The sequence below is a fragment of the Benincasa hispida genome, chromosome 2, assembly GCF_009727055.1.
Source record: "Benincasa hispida cultivar B227 chromosome 2, ASM972705v1, whole genome shotgun sequence".
Lineage (NCBI taxonomy): Eukaryota > Viridiplantae > Streptophyta > Magnoliopsida > Cucurbitales > Cucurbitaceae > Benincasa > Benincasa hispida.
Window position 1 is genome coordinate 25,366,707 of NC_052350.1, and position 9,180 is coordinate 25,375,886.

A 9,180-nucleotide genomic window follows, 5' to 3' on the forward strand; every position below is an offset into this window, starting at 1 on the left:
GCTCTTTCGAGTCCAGATTCTACCCTAGCTCTCTCAAGACATTAGGTTCTTTCTTTAGACTCTCTCTCGAGTAACTTTAAAGGGTATTTTGTACAGCATAAAACAAGACAATCGCAAGCAATGAACTTTCTAGGTCATGTTAGCTTAGTTCTTCTCAACCCATTCGACTAGCTTAGCTACTCATGCATATTAAGAGAGTGAACAGATATAGAAATAGAACTTCCATCGTATAGATATGAAGATGAAGTACAAAATAAAGATGCAAGTATAATAAAGTGTTGCTGTCAAGCGTTTACACTGTTTCTACTTGTCCTCAAAATATAATCTCGCTCTCTGCTCTTACGCCCCAAGGATCTCTCTCGAGTTTCCCTGAGCAATCTCCTGTGCCACCACTCTTCTCTGGCTCCACCTTAAAATGGAAAGGAAAACTATGGACAGAAGCGTGATCTAAAAGGTGAACGGATCAACTGGTTAACCCCTTTTCTAAAAAATGCACTTGGTATTTATAGATCATCCATGGTGAAAGGCTGCTTCTCTCTCTTGGTTGTACAGATGGGACAGCTTTAATTCCTGATTGACGTGCCGAATAATTGTCACCGATAAAGCTGAATGTACTTTGTGACCGTTATCGACTGTTAACTTAATTTGGATTCGACTGTCATCAACTTTCTGTCCTATCGCTCTTAATTATCCTTTCATCCGGATGCGCCCACCATGTTGCACTGACCAAGTTGCGGTGATCCTTCTCGGGCAAATGTTTGCGAGCACGATCAACGTAAAGCCCTGCAGTGAAGTTGCGCTTGACCACTGATTTCTATGATCGCAATTCTTTGCATTGCGTCAATGCATATTCTGCACAAAAATACAAAAATCAACTGTTCCAATGCGTTGAACACATGCGACCACAATATTATAGAATTTATGCTTAATGGATGCAAGTTAACATATTTCATCAATGCAATCCAACATTGTTTAAGAACTTAGCACTATGATAACGTGCATTTCTGCCCGTTATCACACAGCGCCACTATTATCACAATAAAGTGTGATGGGTAAAGACATATTTGGAACAATTTCCAAATTAGTATGGAACATCTTAAGCCAAAAAGCCTCTTCAACAACTTCACAAGCCACTACATATTAGGCTTCCATAGTGAAGTCTGTGATGCATCTTTGGTTGATGCTTTGCCAAACTATAGCGCCTCCATTCAGAGTAAACACTGACCCTAATGTGGATTTTGGAGAATCCCGATCAGTCTTAATGTCAGAGTCCGTGTATCCTATAAGGATCAAATCTTTATCTCCATACACAAGCATATATTCCTTCGTTCTCCGAAGATACTTGAGGATTGTTTTGACCGTTGTTAAGTGATCTATTCCTGGATTGGATTGATATCTACTGACAATCCCTACTACATAGCAAATGTCAAATCTAGTACATAACATTGCATACGTAAGGCTACCAACAGCCAATGCATAGGGAATTGTCTCATTTCCTTAATCTCTTGAGGAGTTTTAGGACACCATATCTTAGACAATACATTTCCATGCCTGAAAGGTAATAAATCCTTCTTGGAATTGTGCATCGAATATCTGACAAGCATCTTGTCAATATACGATGCTTGAGATGAGGCCAACCTTTTTTTCTTACGATCCCTAATAATCTAGATCCCTAAAACAAACTATCCCTCTATGAAATCTTTCATTTGGAATTGGACGTCCAACCATTTCTTTACATCAGTAAGAAAACCTACATCATTCCCAATGAGTAGGATATCATCCACGTATAACACAAGGAAAGCTACTGAGTTGTTGATGATTTTCTTGTAAATAGAAGACTCATCAACATTCTGATAAAAGCCAAAAGAGTTGATTGCAGCATCAAACCTTACATTCCAAGATCTTGTTTAATGAATCCTTCTAGTTGATTCATATAGATGGTCTCTTCAAGATTACCATTCAAAAAGGTAGTCTTGACGTCTATTTTCCATATTTTATAGTCATAATTTGTGGCTATGGGTAAGAGAATTATGATAACTTTAACATGACAATAGGTGGGAAAGTTTATAAAGAGAAACCATTATCGATTTCACAGTGGAAGCGAGGATCGATCACATTTTTTCATTTTTACAGAATTTTTCAGAAATTACACAACATAAGACAAAGAGATTATGCATCATATAAACTAAATTACAACATGCATTTGAGGAAAGAAAATGGGAGGAGAAATTACATACCCTTAAAGCTAATTTTTTCACGTTTCCTTCGATCTAGATCACGATCTCTTCTCCAGTCAGGATACCATCACAAAATGAATCCTTTGTATTTTCTTGGGTTGAGGATTGGGTAGGAGTTGTGGGCTCTGCTCGAGAAGAAGAGGAAGAGAAAGAACTTTTCTTCTCTGTGATTTTTCTACAGAGAGAACTGTTATCTCATAACCTGTGAAACCTGGATCTCCATTTTCCTACTTAAGTAAGTGATTAAGGGGTTAATTAGGAAAAAGTTAAATCCTATGTTATGTAAATAATCTAATAATTTTACAATTGTCATAATAACTGTAATAATTGTCACCTTCTATGGATCAACAATTAGTAAGAGTGAATGTAAACTATAATGGTTAGGTATTATAGTTACGACAACCATATTTGATCCTGGAGTACAAGTAGAGAGGACCCTAAAAGGATAAAAAGAAGAGAAAGGAAAGGATTGAAGAACTGAGGAAAATATAGAAAATTATTTGGGAAAATTCGTGTGGAAGTTGCACGGAGATAAACCATATTCATAATAGCTAACGAGATTGGAAAGAATGAGAGTGGAGAGAGCGACACCAGCGAGAGTGGAGGCAGTGAGAGAATGGGAGAGAGTGAGATTGATTTGAGCGAGATTGGAGAAGAGCGAGATTTTGAGCGAGGAAGTTGGAGAGAGCGAGAGTGGATAAAGCGAGAGTTTGAGCGAGAAAGTTAGAGAGAGCGAGAGTGGAGAGAGCAAGATTGNGAGAGCGAGAGTGGAGAGAGCAAGATTGTGAGCGAGAAAGTGGGAGAGAGCAAGAGCGAAGAGAGTGAGAGCAGCCTGAACGCCTTATTCGAACGTCATGCCCACACGATCGAAGGAAACCGCCTGTCATCCAACGGCCAGACATTTATGCGTTGAATTTGGCCACGATCTTATAGATTATGCATTGAAAACCCTAAATTGAATACAAGAAAAGCTTGAAGACATAAGGGCAAACGTCAATTAAATTTAGGTGTTCGATTAAGAGAAATTGTTAAACCCTAAGAAATTGTGTTGGATGCGTTTGGGAAGAACACATTGAACCAAGGTGAAGTCAGCCTACATTGATAAAGGGAGGATTAAACATTTGGCCATGCAGCCAAGTAGGTGGTGTCAACACCATAGGAGGTTTGGACGCCTATAAATAGAGCCTTTGAGATTTCATAAAATTCGCAAAAAGAGGGGGAGAGTAGAGTGCATTGGATAGTGAGGGTGGAGGAGAATGCATCAACTTGAGATAAGGAGATCTCCCAATCTACTCGAGTGTTTAATGTAATTCTAAAGCCATCTGAAACATAAGAGAGTATAATTTTCATGGTGAGGCTGCCAGAGAAGAATCTCTAAGGAATTTGGCTGGAGAATGAGAAAACGACGGAGGGGTCGAGCTATCGAGTAAGCTGGGCCAGTCTTGGTGTTTGGATTATTCCGGCTAAACCATGAAGAGTTATGAGCTACAATTTTATGGTAAGCTTCTTGAGACATTTAGAATATTTTTGTAGAAGGAAGTATCTCAAAATAAGGTTTATAACTATGAGTAATCTAAGCTGTAAATTGGATCTAGATTCTAGGAGTAAAAAGGGAGCCCGAGGTAGAAAAGGGAACTATTAGAAAGGCTCCTAAGCAATTAAGGTGAGTGTTATAGCTTTGATAATTAACACATACTGTGAATGTTATAGCTTTGATAATTAACACATAGTGTGAGGGTTATAGCTTTGATCATTAACACATAGTGTGAGTGTTATAGCGTTATAGTTCCGATAGATCGTGAGTGTTAGGTTGCTTTGATAAATAAAGAATATTGTATGTTTATACAGTGTTGATAGTAAATGCATGTTATGAGTAATCACTTAGCTTTATACTCTGATATTGGAATATATGCATCTGTAGATACAAAATACATGCTTTTGATGATAGGATGATTGCCGTGATATTGTTTGTGTGTGACTGTGGAAACTGAGATTATGCCCAAGATATAGTTAGCATGCTTAACAAAATGTGCTTGGCGGGAAAAATATGGTCGACTTCGGTCGGTGAGAAATAATAGTCGATGACAACCTGCGGGAAATATGGTCAAGTACCTAAGCATGACTAGCGGGATAAATAAAATGGTCAATGTGCACATTGGCGGGAATTGGGGTCATAGGAAGGTTTCCATAGATGATTGTATTGATTGATGATATGATATGCATGCTACGTGTAGCTTTTGGGATAAAGATTACTGGTTGCAGATTATACCTTTAACTGTGCATGAATTATAATGCGAGTGTTGGCATGTGATTGACTTCCCAAAAATGATGATTTTCAAAGTGATTTCTGTCTTAAAAGAACCACTCACTGGGCTTAGTAGCTCACACTCTTCAAAATATTTTCTTAATCCCCCCCAGGTAGCGGAAGATGAGGAGTTCCAGGGTGTTGTTAAGGTCAAGGTCTGCCACGTGCCCCAATTACACTTCCGAAGGGTTTTTACAGTTTTTGTTGTAAACTTTGTTGTTAAGTCCTTAAGTTGTATAAACGTTATATCACTATCGTAATAAAAGATGGGCCTTCTTAATCCGTTATAGTTTATATCCTTGACTTAATCATTCCGCTGTGTATAAGTTATAGTATGGTATCAGAGTTATTCTGCAAGAATCATTAGGCAGTAAGTGTCAGCTCAAGGGTTGATAACTGCTGCAGTCGCATCACTCTCCCAAGCTAAGAAGGTGGTCTGGGGGCGGGGTGTGACATAACCAACCCACTGCACGTAACTTTCTGAGAGAATTAGTGTGTGTGTGTGTTATACAAATATTTAATTCCTTTCAACTATTTATATTGAATTTAGTTATATGAATCTAATTCATATAACCAATACTTGAAGCATATACAAATTCCTCTCAAAATACTTTATATTATAATATATCAAATACATTATAATTATATCATATATAATTAATTCATTCAATAAATTTAAACACTTCAAATTAAACAAAATTAATTCTCAATTAAATCCCTATTGACCTACAGAGGGGACATTATGGACCTGTAGATTGAAGCTTCAATGGTGCCTGGATAATTAATTAAACTTTTTAATTAAATTATCCAACATTTATTAACTATCGACCACTCCACTAAAGACCGACAACTGCATTTTTTGCATTACAGATATATTTCTATGTCCATTGGATATAACCAATCGACAGCGCGATGACCATATAATTAATATTCTAATCATATGAATCTCATCCATATAATTAATATTTTAATCATATTCAAATATTTTGATTCCTCTCAATTATTTATGGTATTTAACATAAATCATATTTACATTAAATTTAATTATATGAATCTCATTCATATAATTAATATTTGAATCATATTCAAAATTCTTTCAAAATACTTTGTATTATAATGTATCGAATACATTATATTAATTATATCACATATAATTAATTTAAATAATTGTATTATATATAATTAATTTTCCTCAATTAATTTGAACAGTTCAAGTTAATCCAAAATTAGTTCTCAATATAATCTCTATTGAGCTACAGATGGGACCTTATGGGTATGTAGATCGAAGCTTCAATGGTATTTGAATAATTAATGAAACTTTTTAATTAAATTATCCAACATCCATTAATTATTAGTCACTCCACTAAAGACTGACACCTGCATCCTTCGCACTACAGATATATTTCTGTGTCTATTGGATATAACCCTTTACAAATTGCTCGTAAGTATAGTTGGGCCAAAATTACCACTTTGCCCTTGTAGTTACATCTAACTCTTTAAGTACCACTGATTCCTCCAATGAACAATAAGTCATAGTACAACTATAACCAAGTCCCTCTTGAGCCAAGAGAGGTTGTGGCCATATTGTTCAAGCCCCGGAATCAGCCCTTAAGAGAGCAATTTATCGACTTACCCCGACATCGGGAAATGAGTGAATTCCATCTGGCTTAGTTGTGTTACCAGCTCCCCAATCAGACGAATCCCCAAAATGGTAGGAATATTGAGTTGGTAATCTGGCCACTTTCACCCATACAAATCAAAGGATTGCCTTCATATGCAAGAGTTTACAACTCACTCAGGATTCAGGTTATGTCACCTATGGTCATCCTAGTGAAAGGTAGGTCTTTATTATTAACGGTGTTATATAATGAGAGTAACCATTTCATGGTCCGATCTTATACAAACTCTTTGTATAGGATATCTTCACTCGCATGTCTCCACTTGTATAATTAGGATCAGATAATTTGTAGCACTTTACTGTTGGGTTGTATGTCCTAACACTTGCAGTTTCTAAAGTTAAACATTTTCTATTATCAATATAAATGTTATTCAACATTTATTCAATAGAGTTGTTTTTGAATTTGTAAATTGCATTTGTAAAGATTAAATCCAATAAACTAAGATCCATGGCTATTATATCAATACTTGAACTTTATGTGGAGACATAAATATGGATCAAGTTCGAGTAAATAGCCAAAACGGTCTATAGTATACGAATAAGGTTGGGTACCTTATTCTCGTAACATTGTTGGATATTGTTGTAAGGTGCTACAAATGAAGTGATCCTGATTCGTTCATGTATTGACATTAAGAGTGGGTGCATCCTATGCAATGAGTATGCATAAGATTTAACCAAGAAATAAGTCACTCTTACTTTTTAACGTTGTTTTCTGTTTAAGACTAACTATTTCGCTTCGATGACATAGGTAGCTCGATCTTAATCCAGAACTAACTATGATTTCCCATTTATTTGGGATTATCCTTAGACCTGCATAGGAGTAAGACTGGGTAGACAGTTGGGGACATAAGGTGCAAGATGGAATACACGCCTACCCGATTTAGGGATGGGGGAAAGGTTGTTCTCTTAAGTGCTGAATCCAGGTCTTGAGCAAGGGGCCCCACCTTTTCATCAGCCCAAGAGGGATTTGGTTTAATGATTGGATCAAAAACCAATTGTTCACTAGAGAATCTGTGGAACTTAAGGAGCAGGATGTAATTTATAGGGTAAAACAGCATATTGACCAAGCCGTTATTATGAACAACTTGTGAGAGATCGACTTATTGATGATGGTTAAATCAAGTGGACACAAATACATCTACAATGAGAGAGGTGCAACTATCGAGCTATAGTAGTGTGACTCGGTAGTTAACGAATATTGATTAATTCGGTCTAAAGAATTTTTAGCAATATAATCTTAAATCGTTAGAGCTCATGATCTGTAGGTCTAGAAGGTCCCTCCACTAGCTCGTAAAACATGAACACCTTGGATTAGTAAATTGAGTGAATTTGAAATGTTCAAAATTGATTGTAGGTTTTTTCTTTTTAAAAAAAAAAAAAAAATTTGAAGTGTTCAAATTGTAATTAGAATTTGTATAATTATATTCGATATAATTAATGTTTAATTTATCAAAATTAAACAAAATTGGAGAGTTTATAATATTTAAATATTGAATTAAATATTAATTACATGAATGGAATTCATGTATAAATTAGGTGTTTGATTAATTTAATATTTGAAAATTGAAATTGATTTTAAAGTTGTGTGGAATTATCCAACATTTGATGTTAGATTTCTTCACAATTAAACACCTAGTACACTTAGTTTATGGTTTTTCAAGTGTCAATTAGCATATTCTCTAAGTACTTGCATGAGTGAGTTGATTAAAAACTACCAATTTTTGAGATTTGGTGGGTTTTTTTTTTTAGAATTTTGAGAAAATTCGGAACTATTCAGATTCCCTCCCCAAACCCTTTCCTTTCACACTTATTTCTCTTCAATCTTGAGTTCCACAACTAATTCAAGGCTGAGAATAGTAGAGAATATCTCTTTGTGGTCTACTACTGGTTTGCAACTCAGATTTCGTGGAAAGCAACTTGAACTAGGAGGAATTCTTCAAAGGTACATGATCTTGAAACCCTATTATGTGAAAATTGGTTTTGCATGCTTTTAGAATTATAATTGAATGTAATTGTAGTGCTTATTGATTTTGTTTGCTTCTGTTGCTTGATTATATATTCCATCATTTACAACACTTGTAACATCTACAAAGCTGACCATTTCTGTAGTGTTACCAGGGGAAGGTACCCAGCCTTATCCATCTATTATAGACCATTTAGGTTATTATTTAAACACGATCCACCTGTATGTCTCTACATATTTGTTTAAATTATGCAAAATAACCTATAATTTTAGTTTATTGGATTGAGTGTATGCTCATAAAATAATAATAATTTTATTAGTAACAATTTGTTTTATACAATGTTTACAAACTATGAGAATACAAGAGTTTTTTACACCAATCCCAACATACTCAATAAGCCTACAATTTTGGGGACAAGACCGAGGTGGGAGCTGGGAACATAATAATACAAAATGAATCTCACTCCTTTCTGACTTTAGAGTAAGTGGATGAGTGTTCCCTAAACTGGTGTTTCTGGGGCTTGAACAAAGGGCTCTACCCTCTCACTGGCCTGAGAGGGGTTTCTGTTTAATGGTTGAACCATAAACAGGTTGTTCATTAAGGGAACACTGGTACTTAAGGATATAGAGGTAACCTAGGTGTAGAATAGTAATTTGATCTAACTGGTGTTACGAACAGTCGTGAAAGACTAACTTGTTATTGGTCTATATCCATAGACATAGAAATATATTTGCTTTGAGAAGAATGTAGCTGTGGGTCTTTAGTGGAGTGTACCCACAATTAACGAATATTGATTAATATGGTTAATGAGTTAAGCTAATTAATATTATATCATTAGAGTTTTTGATTTGTAGGTCTATGAGGTCCCTTTTCTAACTCGTAAAGAGAATTGAGGTAATTATGTCTTGAATAGAATTTGAAATGTTCAAATTCACTGAGGAAAATAATATAATGTATAATCATACAATATAATATAAAGTTTAATTTTAATTAAAC